Source organism: Triturus cristatus, chromosome 6 (assembly GCF_964204655.1).
Source record: "Triturus cristatus chromosome 6, aTriCri1.1, whole genome shotgun sequence".
NCBI lineage: Eukaryota > Metazoa > Chordata > Amphibia > Caudata > Salamandridae > Triturus > Triturus cristatus.
In genome coordinates, this window is record NC_140589.1 from 1,774,363,586 (window position 1) to 1,774,386,805 (window position 23,220).

The 23,220-nt window shown below is 45.4% G+C and overlaps 1 protein-coding gene across 1 annotated transcript in view; it reads left to right on the forward strand.

Moving 5' to 3' along the window:
- LOC146821977 (serine/threonine-protein kinase pdik1l-like) overlaps positions 1 to 12,021 on the forward strand; it is a 179,161-nt gene extending 167,140 nt beyond the window's left edge. Inside the window, exon 4 of the mRNA XM_085609400.1 lies at positions 11,730 to 12,021. The gene's annotated coding sequence lies outside the window, so the exon portion shown is untranslated. The remainder of the gene's footprint in view (positions 1 to 11,729) is intronic.
- The last annotated feature ends 11,199 nt before the right edge of the window (positions 12,022 to 23,220 follow it).

Below are 23,220 nucleotides of genomic sequence, written 5' to 3' on the forward strand. Positions count from 1 at the left end.
TTGAAGTCAACATGTTGATTAATTCGCTGTAGCCTGCGCGGAACCCGGAACACCTTCTTCCACATATTTAAATCTTGAGGACAATGTAATTGAATGTTCATCACTGAAATTAATTTTCCATAGAGTCAGTTTAGTCTGTCAGATATGTATTTTCTTTCTGAGTGCTGTAGAAAAATAGTTGAAGCTATTGAATAGCTTTTGAATGTACAACACTTTGTCAGGGAAAAAGGCTACCTTTATACCAAAAGCGTGAGAGGAAAGTGCAGCCTGATAGGCTAACACTGACACCACTGAAAAAGAAGCCTGTTCCTTTAAAAACCTCAAAAGCACCCCTTCCCACAATACGTTGTAGAGGCAGTTTGCCTGTGAGAGTCATTTTTTTTTCAGGGAGAATCTCTGAACACCTCCGGTTTTATTCACACCTTTTTAAACAACTGTTTTCATCTACAATGCTTATTCAAAGCATTTTACTCGATATATTAGCATCCCTCCTGTTGAGTAAAATCATCTTTTCTTGATTCTGACACATTTTTGTAGGCAGAAGGCCTTCACTATTTACGAACTGCCACTCATGTGAAAGGAAGAAGGAAAGGTCAGAGGCTTACATGGTTTGTCTTTCACAATCACAGCAGACAAAAGGATGTGACATCTGTAAGAAAATGTCAAAAAGAACACTTAAGTAAAGGGAGGGCATCAGACTTCGGGGCCTGATGCAAGATATGAAGGCAGAAGAAGAGAAAGGGAATGGAAAGAGCCTCAACTCGCCCTGCTGAAAACGTCAAACATCTGGCAAGGACTCCTACAGAGAGAGATCCACAGATAGAAGATCTCCTCCAGACATCGTCATTAACAGGATTAACACCATCGGCACAGTACAGCGTCCAAATTGACATCGAGACCACTGTTGACATTGAAGACTACGACTGCGCCAACTTCACCGCCACCCATTCGACATCGAAATCACATCTTTCGTCATCAAAGACTCCTCATTCAATGCCAAAAAGGCATCTTTAGCTGACAAAAACCCCATTGCTGGCGAAAAAGACTTGCATGACGTCGATCTCTTCTATTTCCATGTCGAAAATGTCTCAAAATCAGACTTTTCTCATCCCCAGAATGGTTTCTGTCTCCTCCTGCTCATTCTTTTGCATCTTCATTACATTTTCCTCAACATTTAAATATGTGAAAGCAGGTGTTCTGTGGTCCATGCAGGCTGCGGGTAATTATTCAATGTTTACATCATTGCCAGTCCCATAGTTCATGAAGTAAAATGAGGTGGCGGATAGATGACAGAATCACTTCTGTCAGACCGCCATTGTCTAATTACTGGCAGTTCATTTGCCTCCTCCAAACTAAATGGGACCTCAAGTCTTTGTTTCCTTACATCAGTATTGTTGCATTTGCTTATACCCAGTACCGCACCATGTGTTTGAAGTATGTTTCGGCATGTTTCCAGTGAGAAACTGTTTTCCACCTCTGGAGCCAATAAGTCTAGTGAAGAGTAATAGTATTGATTAAGTGGGATGTTCATTGGTTTGTCATGAAGACATAAGCAGGCTACAGCCAGATTGTGGTCAATAGTGAAAAAATATTGATTGTTCACCAAATCTATTTCCAGGAAGTTGTAATGAGATTATGTCATATACCATTTAGCTTTGATAACCATGTTCCACTTGACAGAATCAGCAGGAGGGCTAAGGTAGAAGCCCCACTTTATTTACATGCAGTGTGCAGTAAGTCTTATGAAGAAGAGTCATAAAATCTAGATTGTGCTGTTGTAGTTTTCACCTTGATTTCAAAGGAATGTCCCCATGTAATGGGCCACAGATCCTTGTCTTATGTTCCTTTGGTGTTACTCATCAGATTGAAGGATTGAATAATTCAGAACTGGTAGAGTCTAGCAAAAGCAACATTTTCTGGTTTATGGAATCTCATAACACATTCCGTTATGTGGGATGAGACTGCTTGTCGACAACGTACATATATCTGATGTCTCCTGCAATCTAGCTTCAGTTGGATTTGCCATAATTTGAGAGAGGGACACTTGTAATTTTTAAGTTTGTGATAAGGGCCATCTCTTTCGGTTTCCAAGCTAACTTTTGGAATCCTTAGCTATTTGTGTGGTGATCCAGGAACCATTGTGGTGTTTGCATTGTTAGCAAGGCAGTTTGATATGTATAGAAATTTGGATAGTTGACGACTCTAATTGCAACTTTGCAGTGGCTTTCCTAGATTTTGTGGCCAGTGTTGTGTTTGCATGTGTGTTTGAATGTAGCTGTCATGTGTTGTAGGTGAGTACGGACATGGTCTGGCCTATAGTGGTTGTATTGTTGGACTGCACTAGTGTTCGGTTGTTGTGTCAATTTTTCAGTATAAATGTACTGCAGGCTGTCCTGTTCCTAATAATACCCAAATGTTTTTCTGGTGCTGTTTACAGAGTGCTAAGTACTGGGTGCAGATTAAGTGCTTTTTACGGCCTGCCAGTTGGTCATGTTGGTTTGGCCAGCTAGTATGACTGTGTGTGGGGCACGGATGGATTAGCAAATTGAGCAGTCTGGCATTAGGCACTAGGCAGGTGTTACAGTACCATCTTTGGGCTGTTTTTTGTCTTTCCCGGACCACAGAGGGACCTGGACAGGGAGAGTGAAGCTGCCTTATTTGGGGGTCAGGGGGCAAGTGATGTTGTGACTTTTAGGCCATCAGGAGCTGTGGCCGCTCCTTGACCTCTCCCCTTCCAGGCTATCACCCTAGGCAATGGTGGGCTGGGGAAGGGGTGACCGAGTGTGAGATTTGCTCTCCCTGGGGCCATTGAGCCATTCTCACCAAGGCCCCCCCAGGGGCCAACACAGCCCAGAAACAGTGTCTTTCCATGACACCTCCCCCACCGGGCCATCACAGTCAGGCCATGGTGGGCGAAATAGGGTGGGAGTATGATGTGGCCTCCCTTGGGGCTGGGGGGGGGGGTAATGTGTGGCTGTTGGGCCATCTTCACCTTAGCCCCCACCCCCATGGATGGCCCAGAACAGCAGCTGTGTCCTTTTTTTAATCCTTTCCCAGGCCATCGCCCTGAGGCAATAGAGGGCTGGGGAGGGCGTAAGTAATAGAATGGGCCTCGCTGGGGGCCAGGTATTGTTCCGGCTGTTGGGCCATTGTCACCTTGGACCCAGTGTCTTTCCTAGGGTCATTCCCCTCCCACTTTCAGTCCTTGATGAAGGGTGTGTGGGCATAGGCCACGTAGAAAGGGGCATGAATGTCCGAGCTGCTGAGATGGGGAATCAGATTTGAGTCCCGGCGTCTGCTCGACATCCTTTGAATATGGAAAAATCGCTTCACCTCCCACTCCCTTAAATAAATATGAATCTGATTGTGTGCAATGCAATTGGTGCTCATGAAAATCGCACCAATAGCCTTGGGCTGAGTTCACACTATATAAAACTGTCAAAAGAACAACAATAAAAAATAACCATCTGTTCATGTTTTATGATTCTGCAAAGTTTGAGCATGATAGTTAAAGAAGACTCTTTTTATATACACATGCCTATTTTTAACATAGCTTTTCTGCCTTTGTTTAGTTTAACTATCAGTCACGGATCATTTAGTCAGCTTCAGAACACATTTTAAAGTAATTTCCCTTATGTTTACTGCCTCAAAGAACATATTGAAAGAATACCAGATTTGGGTGGTTTTTTTCATTTTCGTACCGGCCAGGACATGAAAATACCAGCCATACCAATAACAAACCACCCATGTGGCAAACCTAGCCAGATCAGGTGTGGCCATCTCACGTCGCCCGCCTGGCCAAAATGCAATGAATGTCCCACATTTTTCAGAGAGGGATGAATTAAATGTGCCAATGAACACTGATTCAAAAGTCACCTTTAATTCCCATTAGTGCCTCGCTGTCTGGGTTTTCTTATGTTGTGGTGGCTGCCCTCTGACAACCAAGTCATTCTGTACCCCTTGTTGGATTCACCATTCTACTTCTGTGTTCTTTGCGTGCTTTTCGCTATTCAGGGAGGGCCTAGACCTTTGCTAGGATAACAACATTTTGTTGTGTTTATACTTTCTAGTGACCCCCTCCTGAGCCTGCAATGGGTATCTTGTTGGGAGATGATTGTGGACATTCAAATTTCCTAGCTTACCTCCATGTGGCCACACCCATCCCTCACTCTGCTGCCTGCATGAGTGGGAAAACAGCAGGCCTATGAGTTTCTGCCACGCTGTTCTGACCACAGCCCCTTTCTCAGTCTGCCAGTAAGACACATTTTCTGAATTGAAGTGGTGGTGAGAATTCATGGATTACCTTCCCTCCTCCTGATTACCACGCCCACGTTAGCCAGGAGAGGGACATGAAAGCAGTTTGCATCAGACAATTTGAAGTTGGACTCTGCAGCGCCCACCACAAGGAGGATCTTATCCAAAAATAGCAACAGGAGATCAGTAAAGACCTGCCTAAACTAGCCCTCAGGCATGCACAAGACATGCTTTAACAGGCTGCTGCTTCAGCCTACTTCATCGCTTTAGTCCCCAGCCTTTTCTGCCCTTCACAGGAGTAATGGATCCATGTTACGCCTTCAGTGGCCAAGTCCAACTCCTGAGACTTCAGCAGAAGGTAGGCTGACTCTCCCATACAGAACTACAGAGTGTTCACCCAACCATTTCTTTTCAGTCCTTCTCCTATGCCGGAAGCAAAACAGGACCAAGCTCCAACTCAAGAGGGCCATCTAATCCCCTTTGCACCCCACTCTGCACAGCACTGACCAAAGCAGGCTGAGTAAAGCGGTACTCCAGGCCACATCTAGTGCTCTGCAATCGCAGCCCCACCACATCCTGAAAATTCTGCACTAGGCTCAGTGCACTAGTTCTGCCCCAAAGATTTACTGACTTACCACATCCAGCACCCCGAGATGCAATGTGTCGCTAGCCGATCAATTCCTTCTTAGCAAGAAGGAACAGGTAGGAACCATTTTTATGCCTTTTTTACAGATGCATTGCACAATTAAACGTCATTTGCGTGCCAGTCCACTTCTAGCTCCTTTTTAAAGGCATCATCCAAAATGCAGAGCAAAGGGCTTATTTCTCTATATGCCAGTAATAGTATTCAGTAACTTTTAGTTCGTTTGTAGGATATTCTGAGTAGACTCGATTTAAGGTCCTAGACCCAAAGTTGCCACCTTTTGTGTGTTAATCTCAGAAATATGTTTATGCCTTTGTGTAAATGTGCTTTTCAAAAGAGAAATGTATGAGCCTCATTCTAAACTAGGCCCTACTTGAGGCCCAAGCAAAATATGCATACTCAACACTTCTTTCTCTGTGCAGTAGGATTGTCTCTTCTACCATGTTGAGGTTATATTTCCTTTTTGTTGATTTTGTAGGTTTTTCATGGTTATTGCCACCCATTTAGGAGCTTTTCTGCAAGATAATTGCCATGGTCTGTTTAAGGGCTTAGTCCCTGATATGGCCAAACATGTGGCTGTATTCTGCCTGCAGGAGGAGGGCCATTTGGTAAATGCACAACGTTTTCTGGTTGTTTGTTTTGTTATCATGCATGAAGCCTGCAGAACATGCTTCAGATTTGGTGTTGCAATATGTGTCTTGCACACGGAGAGGCATGTGAAGAACTGTGAGGGATTGTTACACAGATGGAATATATAAACCAATATTGTTGTCTGCAGGCCACTTTACCCATGTTTTTGAGAACAGAATGTGTTTATTGCTTTGTCTGAATTCTGTGTGGCATTTGATCCATATTCTCTTTGCGAAAGTGAAGAAGGTACTCTTTGTAGGTTTAAAAGTGTTTTCCTATAACTATAAAGTATTATTATCTGTTACACTCTTTATCTACCTACCTCTTCCTCTTTCTACAGCTATGTATCTTTTCTTCTGGCTACCTGTTCTTTCCTTCATTGCCTTGTGTCTCTCCCTATCACACCTATCTCTACCTCATTTATGGTTCTACTTCACCTCTCTCACTATACTGTCTCTTTACGTCCTGCTCACCTTCGGTTTTTTCCAGAGCCCTCTGGTTGCTATTTCCCAACAGACCTGGGGGGTGACAAACCAGAGTAGTGCACGCAAAGAAAGAGAGGAAGACAGACAAGGCAGGGGGAGATAAGGAGGATATTAGATTTCACTCAATGGAATGGTGAAAATCCTCAGAACAGTGCTTTGATTTTCATTGTTGCTGTAAAAATGGCATTAGTAAACCTAACTAAAGCTGCAATATCTGAAAGAGACTGTAGTTATAGATTCCTTACCTTACCTTACAATTACCCCCAGGCGTCAGACTGGATCCTGAGAAATTGTTTCTTAGCAGTACCCCTGCACGTCGGTAGGTGGCGTCGGTCGAGTCCACGTCTGTCGTCGCCGTTGTGGTCGCCGGGATGATGTCTTTGTCTATGTCTACGTAGACGCCGCCCCTGCGCGCTGACATCAGTTCTTTCATTTCAGCGCCAGCCAGCGCAGATCCAGAAAGAGCGTGCCCAATAGTCATTGTTTGACAAAACCTTTTTTTCAACTTTTGTCAACATCTTTTTCGAATCTTTGACTCCTGGTGCACGAGTGATGTCCCATCGCCGGACCGGATTCAAGCTGTCAGTGACCAATCCGCATTTCGTGTGTCTTTGGTGCCTAGAGCACGACCATGATCCGAAGTCGTGCTCCGATTGCCGGGCTATGAACCCGAAGTCTTAGCGGGAGCGGTCCCCAAAGCTTTTGGAGGCCCGGGAGTCCGCTCCGCGTCGTTAGAGGTCCCGGTCGAGAGGAAGGTCACAGGACCGGTTGCAGAGTCACCACCACTCATCCTCGAAGTCTTTGCACTCCTCCAGTAAGTCGAAACACAAGAAGAAGGCGAAGAAGGATCCTCGTTCTTTGCCTTCTCTTCAGATGACGCGCCGCGGGACCCGGAGCGTTGTCGCTTTCCGGCTCCGTTTTTGGAGCCCGCTGAGACGGCTCAGCACTTCCCTCGCTCTCCCGGAGCTGGAGCACCCCTGCCCAGCTTTGTCCATTTTATGAAGTACTCCATATCATTTTTGGGCAGCCCGACTCCATAGGCGCGCCTTCGGCCCCATGGACTCGGCTGGCGGCCATGGGCCTTTGATGCCGGTGGCTCCGGGTGTCGGCACCGGAGGGCCCCCATGGATCCAGGCCAGGATCCGCATTGGCGCCAGTCGACCTCACAGAACCTTACCTGGCACAGATTCCAGGGACTATGCCCCCAACGCCGGTTGTGCCCCCAACTGGCTTCAACCCCAGCGTCATCCCCCGACTTGGGCCAGGAGCTGGACCAACGTTCGACGTCGGTAGCAACGCTGGAGGGTACTTTTGTACCGCTGTTCATCCCTGGTGTTACGTATCGCTCTGAGTGGCAACCAGAGGAGGACTGGGAGGGGTCTGCCTTTCGGCCCTTTCGTGGCTACGCAAGGGGTACCCCACCACGTAATACCCAAGCGAGCCACAGGGCTAAGCAAGCTACCCAGTCATAGCGTGGCCGCTGACGTGGGTCCCAGCGACGCGGGTCGGGGGGCCAGTGGGCAGGCCAGTCCATCCATGCCCCCCCTGCAGCTGCCTCCAAACCTTCCTAGTCCGACCTTTCAGAGCCACCGGAGGCCAGTGGGCGGCAGGATTCGTCATCCACTTCCCCACTGGCAAAACATCACGCCAGACAGGTGGGTTTTGTAGATAATCCAAAGGGGCTACTCCCTCCCCATCGAGACTAACCCTCCCTCCATGCCACCAGCTCTCCATCGCATGTCGGAGAATCACATGGCCCTTCTCCGCCAGGAAGTTACGGCTCTCTTGGCCAAGGGAGCTATTGAACGGGTCCCTGTGCCAGAAGTAGGTCGTGGTTGCTATTCCCACCACTTTCTGGTACCCAAGAAGGACAAAAGCCTGCGTCCTATCTTAGACCTCAGGGCCCTCAACCGTTTCCTCTGGAAGGAGAAGTTTAAAATGCTCACGTTGGCTTTGGTCCTCTCTGCCCTCGATCCCGGATACTGGATGGTAGTGTTGGACTTGCAGGACGCCTATTTTCACATCCCTGTCCTGCCAGCCCACAGACATGACCTGCGGTTCACGGTATGCCAAGAGCATTTTCAATTTACCGAGCTCCCCTTTATCCTTACCAGCGCCCCTTGGGTGTTAATGAAAGTGATGGCGGTGGTCGCAGCTCATCTGCGCAGATCAGCAGTTCCGGTCTTCCCCTATCTTGACGACTGGCTGTTGAAGGCGAGCTCTTCTCAGGCGGTTGTCTACCACCTTCAGACTACGGTGGACCTCCTGCATTCGCTGGGGTTCACTATCAACGTGCATTAGTCGCAGCTGATTACCTCTCAGACACTCCTTTTCATTAGAGCAGTTCCGGATACAGAGCAGTTTCGGGCTTATCCTCCTGAGCAGCGAGTCCGGGATATTCGGACTATGATACAGATGTTTCAGCCTCTATCCCGGATTTCAGTGAGAATGACCCTGAGGCTGCTGGGCCTCATGGCCTCCTGCATCCTGCTGGTGGATCATGCCAGATGGCAAATGCGGGCTCTGCAGTGGGACTTGAAGTTCCAGTGGGCACAGCATCAGGGAAATCTTTCCGATGTCGTTCAGATTTCGAGGCGACTGCAAGTCAGTTGCAGTGGTGGCTCACGAACCAGGATTGGATCAACGGCAGATCCCTCTCCCTTCTCCTCACAGTGGTGACAGATGCATCACTTCTGGGATGGGGTGGCCACATGGGAGAGACAAAGATCAGGGGTCTCTGGTCTCCGGCGGAGTCTGGGCTCTACATCAACCATCAGGAGCTCCAGGCGATCCGTCTCGCACTGAAGGCATTCCTTCCTTCTGTCAGAGGAAGAGTAGTGCAGGTGTTCATCAACAACACCACTCCCATGTGGTACTGCTACAAACAGGGCGGGGTGGGGTCGTGGACCTTAAGTCAAGAGGCTCTTTGCCTTTGGACATGGCTGGAACATCCGAGAATATCCCTGGTGGTTCAACACCTTGCAGGTTCCCTGAACGCCAGGGATGACTAACTCAGCCGCCGGTGCATGATGGATCACGAAGGGCGTCTTCACTCAGAGGTGGTGCAAGGTCTCTTTCAGCAGTGGGAGAGCCTTGGTTAGATCTATTCACCACCGAACAGAACATGCAATGTCAGCAGTTCTGCACGTTGGGGTTTCCAAGGCAGCACTCGCTCAGTGACGCCTTTCGTCGCGAGTGGAATTGCGGCCTCCTGTACACCTTTCCGCCTGTACCACTTCTACCCAGAGTGCTGAAGAAGATCAAACTCGACCTGGCCCAAGTCATTCTTGTGGCTACGGACTGGGCACGAAGAATCGGGTACCTCAAGCTCTTGAGCATGGCCATCGATCCTCTGATCAGACTGCCTCTTTGGGTGCAAGGTCTCTTTTGGTTAGATCTGTTCACCACCGAACAGAACGTGCAATGTCAGCAGTTCTACACATTGGGGTTTCCAAGACAGCATTCACTCAGCAACGCCTTTCGTCGCGAGTGGAATTGCGGCCTCCTGTACACCTTTCCACCTGTACCACTTCTACCCAGAGTGCTGAAGAAGATCAAACTCGACCTGGCCCAAGTCATTCTTGTGGCTCCGGACTCGGCACGAAGAATCTGGTACCTCAAGCACTTGGGCATGGCCATCGATCCTCTGATCAGACTGCCTCTTCGGGAAGGTCTTCTGTCGCAGCAGCAGGAGACGGTCCTCCACCGAACCTGCCCAGCCTCCACCTCCTTGCGTGGAGATTGGCCAGCAACCGTTGACAGCTTTCGACCTTCCTCCTGAAGTCTGTAATGTCATCTTGGCAGCCAGGGGTCCCTCCACTAAAACGGTATACGCCTGTAGATGGAACAAATTTGTGGCATGGTGCACAGCAAAGGCTGTGGATCCCCTTTCTGACCCTTTTTCAGAGGTTCTCCTTTTCATTCTCTCTTTGGCCCAGCAGGGCTCCGCTCTGAGCACCCTTAAAGGCTAACTTTCAGCCATTTCGTTCTTTCTTTGTGTTGCTGACCAGCCTTCTCTTTCGAAGTCCCCTATTGTTGACTGATTTCTGAAGGGCATTACTCATCTCTTTCCTCCTTCTCCATTCGTAATGCCCCAGTGGGACTTGAATCTTGTCCTTGCTTATTTTATGTGTGCTCTCTATGAGCCACTACATAATTGTCCTCTACATCTTCTTACTTTAAAGACTGCTTTCCTGCTTGCCATCACCTCTGCTTGCAGGGCGAGTGAGCTTCAAGCTCTGTCTTCCAAACCTCCCTTTCTTGCTGTCCATCCGGACAAAGTGATCCTTCGTACTAGGCCCTCTTTTCTGCCGAAAGTGGTTACCTCTTTCCACATATGTCAGACCATCACATTGCCCACTTTCTTCCCGGCCCCACACTCCTCCAAGGAGGAGGAGAGACTCCACCGGCCGGACCTAAAACGCGCGCTGTCCTTCTTCATTAACCGCACCAAAGAATTCCGGGTGGACGATCAACTCTTCTTGGGTTATGTGGGTGGCAAGAAAGGTTGGACTGTGCACAAACGTTCTATCTCTCGATGGGATGTCCTATGCATCAAGATCTGCTATTCTTTGGCAAAAAAGGAACCTCCAGTAGTACTGCACACTCACTCTACCAGGGCAACGGCAGCCACAACGGCATTGGGACGTGGAGTTCTACTGGTTGACATCTGCCAGGCAGCCACGTGGTAATCCCTGCACACGCTCACAAAACATTAGTGCCTGGACAGCCAAGTCCAGAGAGACAGCTTATTCAACCGTTCTATTCTTCAGGACTTTCTGGGGTATCTATTCTAAGGTAAGCAATCTATAACTACAATCTCTTTCAGATGAACAAGTTACTTACCTTCTGTAATGATGTATCTGTAACATACATATGTAGTTATAGATTCATTACCGCCCCACCGATCCTCTCTGTTCTGCAAACTGACTTCTATGGATAGGGACTCCCTTACAGGCCCTAGTTATGTGTACCAGTGGTCAGTGTCTTGCATGGCTCAGCGCTTCTGGCATGGAAAGTCGTGTCAGAACTGACGTCAGCTCGCAGCGGCGGCGTCCAAGTAAACAGGCAATGCCAGCCCGACATAGACACAGACATCATCCCGGCGACCACGACGCAGACGACGGACACGGAGTCGACCAACGCCACCTACCAATGCGCAGGGGTACTGCTACGAAAAAATTTCTCCAGACACAGTCTGACGCCTGGGGCTAATTCTAAGGCAAGGAATCTATAACTACATATGTCTCTTACAGATAGATCATTACCGAAGGTAAGTAACTTGTTCTTCAAACATGATGCCCATATGGTTTACTGTGATATTATGCACTAGCTCACTAAACATTAACCAAATCACCCTTACCATATCTTTCCTAAAAATGCGAGGAATAGGTTGGTTACAAACAGAATTCCACTTAAAATATTGTTGTTGCTATTTAATATACACAGTTCACCCCAGGAATGTTTTTGAGCATCTTTCCAGATTGTATCATGTTATGACATGGGCTAGAATGTGCCTAAAGTGCTTTCTTTGTGCAGTGTTCTTACTTAAAATGTAAATCTGTTAAAATAAAATGACATATTATGCTTAACAAATAACCACACTGCACAAGAAGTCCAGGAAGATGTATTAACTCATAGCTCTCCTCTTTTCTGGTTGGTTGTTCTGACTAAGTCTGAATGAATAACCGAAATAACTGGATGTTTTATTTGTCTAGGGAAAGAAATGGAACAGAAAAAAGAAAAGCGGTACTAACAAAAAACGGGAGAAGAAGAGAAGATGGCTTGAAGTGAGAGAATACCAATGTTCTACATGTTCACAATGCAATATAAAGCGTAGAGATGCACCAAAACAACAACAACCCAAAAGCAAGGATGTGATTCTTGTTTCTATTTTCTTTTTAAAAGGATCACATATTTACACTGAAGACTGCCAATGATTTTCGACCATAAAATGGACTTTTTCAGGTCCGCAATACAATAAAAATATACAACAAGTAAAAGACCAGACATAAAAAAACAGCAAATAGAATATATCCAAACATGATGCATGATGCAGCGCTCAAATTGGGTAACAAAAGACATTGTTAAACATATAATATTTCAATACATAACTGCAGGAAGATACAAAGATGTGCTCAATGCTAATCATAGTTCATCAACAAAAATGCAAGGCAGTGCCCACTGGGGGGGTGAAAATTACAAATTAATTGACACCTACATACATAGGAAAAAGAAGCTCTTGCTCTCTCTCTCTCTCTCTCTCCTCCCACCCTCTCTCTCTCTCGCTCTCTCACTCTCCTCCCTCCCATACCCCCCCTCTCTCTCTCTCTCTCTCTCCTCCCCCTCTCCCTCTCTCTCTCTCTCTCTCTCTCTCTCTCTCTCTCTCTCTCTCTCTCTCTCTCTCTCACACTCTCTCTCTCTCCACACACACCTACACCTTGTGACCTCAAGGTTCGGTAAGGGATGCATGTTTCAAATATTTACCTTGGAATCCCTCACACAGGGTCCATGGTAGGGAGCGGAGCCAGTATATTATATCAATTATTATAATACCATACTATACATTGAGTTGCAAATTGATCTTGTCCAGAAGGAGAGGGGAATGGTGGAGGCAGTAGGAAAATTGGGGAAACTGAGACCTACAAATTGATTTAAAAATAAATGTACAAATAGTCTCTAGATGGTTGTAGAAAAACAGGAAAGAAGTTAGAGTAAATATGAAAAGTGAATAGAAAATAAACAAGTAAATAATAAAAGATTAAAAAAATACAAAATAATCAATTAGATTGGATTATTAAACAAATGTAAAAAAGGCATGAAAATCAAGTGTGAGGTGGTCCTAGATTCCCCCACACATATCACTGGCAGAGAAAGCAAAAAGTAGGAGTGTGTATGTGTACCGCTCAGTTAAATATATCAACGTATCTAACCTCATAAATATGCAAGGGGACCCAAACAGGGTTCAGCATACTATTACGTACCAAGTGTAAATACAGAAAAAATTCAGTCATGTAGAAGCATCTCGATACGGATTCAAAAAGTACTTCCACTTTCTTATATTTCATCAGTATTCCAAATTATAAATCACTGTGCAAAAACACCAACTGAAGTAGGTGCCGATGTCTACAAGTGAATGTCAAAAAAGGGGCTCAGAGATTAACTATACATATGGTGATAGATCAGAAAGAGGAGATGATGGAGCAGTACGAATATCACAAGAAATAAACCAGAAACTGTAACATGCAGGACATAGGGGAGATGAACTATAACGCTAGAAACGCATCAGCATAAGCGCAAATAGAATCATAAAGGGCAAGAGAAGTAGTGGGTGGGAAACAGGAAAGGAGAAGAAACAATGTATATACATACCAAACATTCTCTATCCTTGTCGTTCAGAACAAAAGAGAGTATACGCCACAATAGTAACAACCCAAGTGAGGTTGTGACGACAAAGGAAAGGAAAAAGGTGCCAATAAGCCCTGATAAGCACCTGCAGCATAGAGAAAAGCAAAATGCGAATGATCTGATGAGTGGGAGAAACTACAATGCCATGTAACATATTTGGATTGAACAAAAAATGAATTACGTGAAATAAATCCAGAAGGCGGTATGACACGATAATTCATGCCGAATGCTGTTTTATAAAGGTGTTGAAAGGCACAAAATGTTGGACTCCCAAGAACCACAAGTAAGGAGGACGTTGTGACTGTCAGGCATTAAATGCACACACAAGTTCTAAATACTGAGATCAAATGCCCCGGCATTTCCCAAGGAAAAACAAAGTTGAGAGTAAATAAAAATGAACTGTTCGAGTAAGAGCAGAAAGCATCAAATGCTCGAGGTCTCCCAAAAGTAGCATCAAGAAATATATACAAAGACGAGGCGATGAAGTGTATCCAAGCCAAGTACTTACTTCGATAGGTGCTGTTGCTGCTGACATCCGTCTGCTGCACCTAAGTGTTGTGCACAAGGACAGTAGCGAACACGCAGTCAGGGATCAAAGCGTATATATGTGTTGCTTAAACGCGGCTCACCTGTGTGGTAGTGCATGGGTCACAACAGGCAAGTGCATGTGACCCATGCCGTCCGTGAAGAGCGTCCGCCATCTTGGAATGTGATAACATCCAGACCCGTGATTAGAAAAATGATTTAAAAAAAGCAGGTTGGGCCGGCTTGTCACTCGTATATAAAAAAACGCATCCTAAAAATTCATGTTTACAATGAAATGCGAAAAAAAATCCTATGGCCGAAAGGAGGCTCGTGTGGTGAGTAGTCATGTGATCCCTGAAGGTCATTGCGGATACCGGTCATCTTGGAATATGGTAATATCCAAATATAGTAAGAAGAAAAAAACAAGAACCATCGAGTTGGGCAGAATGTGAAATTGATGAAAGAGCAGGAGGGCTCATGTGATGAAGATTCTGAGCGTAACCATTTGAAGAGGAAAAGTCTAAATGTTACACAGTGAAGTATGTATTCAAAATTAGCAAAAAAAAGTGACAGAAAAGTATAAAATGGCAGTTGTGCACAATATAGATTAAAAAGTCCCATTGCGTGCTGAGCACATATAACGTCAATTATGTATAAATATGTAACAATAGGTGGTGGATCCCACCATCTAGCCGAGTACATAATCCAAATAATGGGTGCATGATTGTACTAGAAAACCAGTACAAACATGACCGTCTTAGTCTAAGGAGTCCCAATAATTATTTTCTCCATGATGGGCGGTGGTACCACCAGTTGCAGGGTACTGCGATGGGCTCCAGGTTTGCCCCCTCTTATTCCGGCCTCTACATGAACTGGTATAAGCAGGAACATGCCTGGGGCCATTATGCCTCCCCCTGGACCGACTGCATTGTCTTTTGGGGAGGCATATAAACAACATTATTATGTTGTGGAAAGGAACAGTGGACCAGCTGTAGGAGTATCATACATTCCTAAATGACAACCATTATAATGTGAAATTGACACTCAATCACAGTAAGGGAAGGATTGAATTTTTGGACATAATGTTCTATGTAGAACATGATTCCATACAAAGTACGATGCATAGAAAAATCACTGCTTGCAACCGCACCCTCCATGTGTCCAGTGCCCACCCACGATCTGTCATCAATAATAAACCATTTGGAGAAATGGTATGCATAAGACGAAAATGCAGCTCATCTGATACCTTTATTTCCAATATCACTGATACAAAATGGCAATTTAGGAATAGGGGCTATGACAAGACTATGCTTAGCAAGATGGAGGAGAGAATAGTACAACTGGCACGAGGTGACACACTGACAAAGGAACCCAAATGAGCCCGAAACAGCAAAAAACAAGAACCCTTGGGCGTTATCACCCAGTACACTATGTTCAGCAATGAACTTTTTCAAAATCTCAGAAAACATTGGGGCTTACTCACTAAAATCCCTGGGCTCAGGGACAACATAGCTACTAGGCCCAAAGTAATCTCCCGCAAGGGCATAACGATAAGAAATTGGCTATGCCCCAGCTACGTAACCACAACAATAAAGACCAATTGGTTTACATTTCCCATTCAAGGGTTTTATATATGCCAGGAATACAATATGGGCAGATTTGGTAAAAACAAAAGTAACATTCTGCCATAACACTACCAATACTTAAGAGATCTGATATTTCATCAACTGTAAGTCCAAATGTATTGTTTTACATAATTGTCTGCAGCTGCGACATAATTTTGTGGGAGCACCAAAAGAGCACTTAAATCCCAAATCCAAGAACATGTCAGAGCCATGCACAATAGGGACACGAGATACCCACTGACTTTCCACATGATGGGACATCTTGCAGACAACAGTGAAATCTAGTTGTGCAGCATTGACCATGTACCTCTAGATCCCGGGGGGGAGGGGTAGGAGGCAATTTTCTCTGCGACAGAAGGAGGCATCATGGATATGCAGCCTCCGCATTGGAATTGGATCACAACACAGATTAAGAACTGTACTACTTCCTGTGATGTAAATATATCTCTTGACCATATACGTGAAAAGGAATTTGAGCACATCCCTTACATACATCTGCCAGGCTCACATTTCTCTTATGTCCAATGTGCTATTGGTCCCAGTTCCCGAAATCATTAATATGGGGTTGTTGAAACACTATGAAATAGATGCTTTTTTCCATTCACACGATTTATACATGATTGCGTTTCGTTTGAAAATTATATATATTTTTTTCACCTTGTTTATAACACTGTTTTGGTTATTCATCTATCGCGTTCAATTATGATTCTACCCTCTTGGTTTTGTACTGTTCTCTAGTATTGTATCTTTTATAGTTTCACGTGCTTAAATCTTCCCCGCCGTCATGGTGGGATTCCCATGGGAACAGTAAAATAGCAGTATCAAGCTTTAAAACCTAATTCTGCTTGGAATTCAATAGCATTTAGTAACCAGACAACATCATTTTAGAACATCCAAACTCGAGCCAATCGCAGCATAGACCCAGAGTATCCATCCCCTTTCAGGCCACCATACCTCAGATTTCTTACCGCACGTCGTGTGTTATGGAGCCTCTCTGAGCTCTGCTCAGTCATACTGTTTCTACTTTACCCTTTTCAGCTTCCAGCTCACCGTTCTTTTTCTTCAACCTCTTTAGCTGAGGTACTGTTGTAAGGGAGTGTACCTTTTCTGTTTTTATTCAGAATATCTAAGTCTAAAAAAGGGCTGTTTAGGCCCTGCAAGACTTGTGGAAAGTCCAGGCTTTTCTCTTAGAATCCACTTAAGGAATGCCTGTATTGCTTTTATGTGGATCATAAGCCTAGAGACTATAAGCACTGTCAAACTTTCTCTTCAAAAACTCTCAAGGATTGTGAGGGAAGACTGCTCCTCTGGCTACAAAAGAGAAAGTCTGTGAGGGGCTTGAGAGTGAGGAGAAGCCTTATACCTCCTCCAAAAGGAGGAAGGAAGAAGATTCCTTTTCTGTCCAAAGAGATCCAAAAAGATCCAGATCTCAAAGTAAAGAAAATCTGTGGAGAAAAAGGATAAGAAAAAACATCCTGCCCCCTCTCACGTTCAGCAAAGAACTGTCTCTGGGCCTCCTTTCAAGGATGCTCCTTCAGAAAAAATGTGCGCGTTGACAGCCTTGTCGACAAGACACTCCCGCCTACGACATATGTCTCTGCTGGATCTGGTATGTCGTCAACAGTGTCATCGGCGACTTCAGCAACATCGACGGTCAGGACGACGACGGCTGTAGTTTTTGTAAATGAAGTGATATCGTTTTTGTAATCAATCCGGTAAGCAGTTGGGTAGATTATGTAAGTTTATTAGTCATAAGTAAGATGGTAAAAGAGAGCCCCACCGGGAGCAGCGTCCTGCTGCTCAGCCCCACTCACTCAAACTGACCACTCATTCAAACCATGCATTCACGAACATTCTGATTACATCACACACACAGGCTGAGCAGCAGGGAGAAAGGAGACACAGAATAGTACAGAATACAACACATCTCCCTCCTTCAAAACGAAAGAAAACAAAAAAAAGTATGAGGGAAGAAATACAGTATGCCAAACGATGACAAAGAAAGAATTTTCCAATAAGCAGATCAACAGGAAATAGAATAAGATGATTACAAATCTAAACTGCAAGCTGAATAAACAAAGGAGAGATCTCAGAACAGCTATTAACACAATGCAGAATAAAATGGATGGAAATTGTAGGGTGGCAATACAGTGTTAAAATGGAATACCGGACAATGAAGATACATGCAGAATGATGATGGAAACAGCACACCATACAGATAAAAGAAACATCAACAGCACACCACAACTCGCACTCGCACTAAATATAAGAGAAATGTCAGACGTCACAGAGACAAGAAACGTCAACATCACACCACAACTCGCACTTGCACTAAATATAAGAAAACATCTCAAACGTCACAGAGACATGTGTGACCAGATTTTTGCCCTCACTATACACTTCCGAAGCTGTGATTCTTCAAAGCACATCATCCCCTTTAGTTTTGCTTAACTCGCAAACGCTGGCACACACTCTCTGCATGACCGTAACACACTCCGGGGCCCGATGTTTGCCCCTGATCACTACATTTGACAATATTGTCATCACACACTGGGACAGAATTTAATTGATCTTAGCTGTCACTCTGTTTTCAAAGCAACCCAACAATTTCACGCCAGAGCACGATTAGGTCACATAAAGTTCAACAAGAGCTTGACAAAAACAACGGTCTAAGCATTCAAAGTATCCGCAGCACCACTTGAAATAGCATGAAGCACAACTTGAAATCGCTCGCTGTAATCACTTGTAGGCACGATGTATGGTTCAGTTAAAGTTCAAGTGAAATGAAAATTCGGTCCCAGCGAGTCATCCACATTCCGATTAAAATGTCCAGGTCTCTTCTTGCTTGACACCATCGATGCAGTGCAAGCAGGCAGGTTTAAGCCACAATGTCCAAAACACTCCGCGTAAACAGTCTGTAGGCAGGCAGGTTTCAAGCCTTTCGAGCCACACACACAGTCCAACATCCAAAACATACCTCTGTAGGCTGTCTGTTGTAAAAGACACCGGTGGGGCATCCAAGGCGTTGGTTAGCTTTTCTTTTCAGGCTCAGCTCTCTAAGGAGCTTGTGCAGTTTTATCAGTTTCTCAACTTTTCACGCGTGGTTCTTTATTTCCAATCGTCGCCACTTTTGTAAATGAAGTGATATCGTAGTAGTAATCAATCCGGTAAGCAGTTAGGTAGATTATGTAAGTTTATTAGTCATAAGTAAGATGGTAAAAGAGAGCCCCACCGGGAGCAGCGTTCTGCTGCTCAGCCCCACTCACTCAAACTGACTACTCATTAAAACCATGCATTCACAAACATTCTGATTACATCACACACACAGGCTGAGCAGCAGGGAGAAATGAGACACAGAATAGTACAGAATACAACAGTAGTGTCATCGAATGCGGAGGTGTTGATGTCATTGTTGGCAGAATTGTGAGACCATCTCTGTCGACGAGAACTTCCCCGTCAACAACGCAGTCAGTCATACCGTCGACAATAGTGTCTACAGCCCCTTCGACGACCCCTCAAATGAAGGGGAAAGACATGGCTTTTTCAAAGGCGAGTCCTTCTCTTTTGCAGGACTTTTTTAAGCTCTCTCCATTGCCTCTTACTCGCCTCTTGGACTTCCAGGAGTTAGAGTATGAGGGTCCTCATGGTCCTGCTTATGGCCCTTCACACCTTAGGGTAAGATGTCAAGACTCTGAGGACTAGGAAGTGCTGGATGACCCTTCTATGTATCTAGAGGGTGAATATTCCTTCTCGGACAATGGACATCCCAATGTGCAACACTTAGACACTTTCCAGGAACACTATCCTTATGATGAACAGGAAGAGGAGCATCCGCAGGATCCCTGCATCAACATCCCTATATTACTGGTCGCTGACTTGCGTCTGATGCTCACTGACTATTCTAAATGTTTTCCTGAGGCCGATGCTAGTCAGAAGCCACCTCCTACACAGGAGGTACCTACTGTCATCCCGGATCAGCAGGCCATACCTACACTGCTAAGACACAAAACTTTACAACCCTTTCAAATTTCTTTCCAGGTGCCTGACAGTGGTGACCAGCAGCTAGAAGAGGGAGAGTTGCAGTTTGACCCTGATGACCGGGACAAATGGAATTACTTTGTGGTGCACACACCACCTTCTCCTACTGTGCCGATGGCCGATTCATCACCAGCGGATATCGGCGGTTTTCATGACCTCTTAGAGCGGGCATCAAAAGGTTTTGACCTTCCCATGCCCGTCAAGAAGATGGAGTGTTTTTTATACGACTTTAAAGCCGCAATGCAGTGCTTCACCTGAGCCATCCCCATAGTGGACTACCTGTGGCAGGAAGGCCTTAGGCTGATGAAGAACCCAGCCTCCGTTCCTACTCTTATGCCGAAATTGGATAAGAAATACAGGGCACCTGACGACTCTCCTGAATGTCTTATTGGCCATCCAAGACCTAACTCTGTTATTATGCAGGCCGACCAGAGAAGATCCAAGAATCCTGCATCGCCATGTGCTGCCCCACCAGATAAGGAAGGGTGCAGGTTGGCTGATAAAATTCTCTGCGCTAGCAGCAACTGCCATCAGGGCCTACAACGCCATTGCTATTCTCGGGAGATATGACCGTCAAATGTGGTCCGACATCTCCCCCTTGCTGGAGTATCTTCCAGAGGATAAGAAGGAGACAAAGGATATTCTATCAGAAGGAGAGAGAACCGCCTCGGAGATCATCGGTGTGAGGAAATATGAATTTTCATGGTCAATTGTGTCCCCTATCTTAGACCCCAACGGCTCCATGTACATGCTATAAGTACATGTATGTTCCCTCCAGTTCCAGCTATGAAGACGCAAATACATGTGCGTCCAACGTCAACATGCCCTCTTTCAGATCCGCCATGAATGGGTCGAATATTCCATTCCTAAGTATGATTGGCCACCGACTTTATATGGTTCACTTTTCTAGTTTTACAGTTCAGGCGAGTAGGCCCTGAATTCTGCCATCAAGCCTTTTTCTGCTTCTGCCTCTGAAATGCTCCAGCTTGGACCTGCATCCGTATCCATGAACTTTGTCCTACTCCCTGCGCGGCTAACGGTGCCTGACGCGGCCTGTTGCCTGCCAAAAACTGTATTCAGCCTTCAAGTTATCTGCTCCGCTCCTCATCCAATGCATTCCTGTCTAGTAGTTTAGGTAAACATCCTTCCAGCTACCGAGCAAAGGGCTCGGCCTCGCTGTCTTTATGCAAGTAATTCATAGCCCCTGTCACCATGGAAGATTCCTGCCCCCTCGCATCTCATGTAGACACATAGACGCTTGTACATGCACTAACAGTCAGTATAGAATAGATTCCGTCCGAGAGACCTTTCCTTTTGGATAAACCAGTTCCTTAAACAAAGATATTAGATACAATTTGGGATTAGGTTGACCTGACCCCCCAGACTTCTGTCTCCACATGTAGAGCTAAATGTCAATTCCCCTTCACCCTCTAGTTGCACGTCAATCACACGTCATGCGGCTGCGCGCGCATCTCTGCCAAATATTTCTGCTGACACTGCAGGATTCTCTTATGGATCCACCCACTTGTGACATCATTTTAAATGACGTTTCTAGTATACGCCTGTATTTACGCCTATTTTCATTACGTATGTGTATTCTTATCTGTATTATCAGCTGTTACGCCTCCTGCATCTGTCTTAATGCAATGCTTTTCATATATATATTGTTACTTGTCAATAACGTATTGCCTATCCCTTCCTGAACCTTCGTGGTGATGGAATATGATTGCCTGGTTCGAACCATAATTCCTTTGTAAGGAATAAAGTCCTTTTCAGAACCTCTAATACCACGGATTCTGCCTCTTATTTTGACTGAGTTATTCTTACTAGACTTTACCGCTTAAAAAATAGTACAGGTAATTTAAATATTTACCACATAAATTGGCGCCCGAACAGGGACACTTTCTCATCTCACGCGCCGGAGGTGCGTTGCAGGCCCGGTCCCCTGCCACAGCTGAACGGACAAAAACGCGTACCCGCAGGATTTCCTGTATCTCCCTCCGGCCAAGTGGGGGTGACTGAGGCTGCGATCAACACCCAGACGAGGCGGTGAGAAGTGCGAAGTATCCCGACCAGAGCCTAGCTGAGAGAGCAAGATCCGAGGTATACAGAGGCCCACCAGGTTCCGAAGTTCCGAGTCGAGCCGAGTCCAGTCCGGTCCAGTTCAGTTCAGTTCCGAGGCCTTCCGTTCCGTGCTACCCGGTGAGTACCATTGCCGGGGAGGCAGTTAGACGTGCACATTAATTTGTGCCGGTCCGGACGGGTTTGGGTACACAAATCCGGTCTGCACTGTTTTAGCAGTGTATCTGTACTGTTTAGCAGTATATCTAGTATGTTCATGTATATAATTCAGTATTATCTAGTATTAGTATTATGTCGGTGACTAGTTTTCTTCTAATTATCATTGTTCGTTAAATGTTAAATGTTAAATGTTAAATGTAAATGTTTTAATAGGTTTTAAAAATTGTGGTATGAATGAGTGTTCCTTATTGTGTTTATTGTATTAATTGTGTTCAAGTCCAGTTCGAGTAAGAATCAAGTAGCAAGGTTTAAAGATGCCGTTCTTTTCAAAATTAAGACAGATCAAAACTAGAAAAGGAGTACTCGAAGAAGCTGTTCCCATTCCACCTAGGGACACTCCAGGGCACTTTATGTATCATAAACATGGCCTACATGCCATATTATATCTTGACTTATGGGTGGACTACACCAAGGATCTAGCAGAAAGTCAGAGGTGGCCCGCAGCTGGGACATGGGATGCAGATTGCATCATGAGAGTAGAAGAAGAATTATGGAAAAAGAAAGCCAGACAGTCACAGAAAGATGCCATTGAACTATGGCGTAAAGAATCGCATAGGCGCACAGAGAAAGCGCTCAGACAGGAAGAGAAAAGTAGGGAGAACTCAAATAAAGCCCGAGAAAATATATTAGTTGAGGAAGGTATCCGAGTAAAAACAGAACAAGTAGACAGACAACGGAACACTCTTATGAATGGTATGTATCCTCTTTTGGCCGAAGGTTTACCTAAGGCCACCCCGGAAATACCGAAAGATTTGCCACCCCCATTACTCCCGATTAAAGCCCATCCCAAGACCGCAAAAGATATTTTCCTTTCCTCCTATTTAGACGATGTAGCTCCCGAATATGTTAATGTTCCACCACACACGCCACCTGTCGATGGTGCTCAACCCCGAGATCATCTGCCCCCACCTCCGCAACAACAAACTCCTCCGCACAATCCAGCAGGTCCATCTGTTTCCACCGCTTTTCCTGCATCCACAGTTTCTACCTTACATCCCACAAATCCTTTCGTGCCTAGCACCTCAGAAGGTGCGACAGGAGGTGCGACAGCAATTTTTGCCACGCCACCGTCACGAAGTAAATCGTCTCTTAGAGATCTAGCAAACCAACGTACACCCCAAATAGCAACGTCCGACATGTTTAAGGAACATCTTGTAGATTGTAGATATGATCCAGTGCCCGGTAAAAATGACAGAATGTTGCTATCATCACTACGTATACGACGAGCTTCACTATATTTAACGACACTACCAGGAATGGTTAATCATCTAGACAATATATATCGCTTTGTCCAAACAGGGCAAGGCCCTGA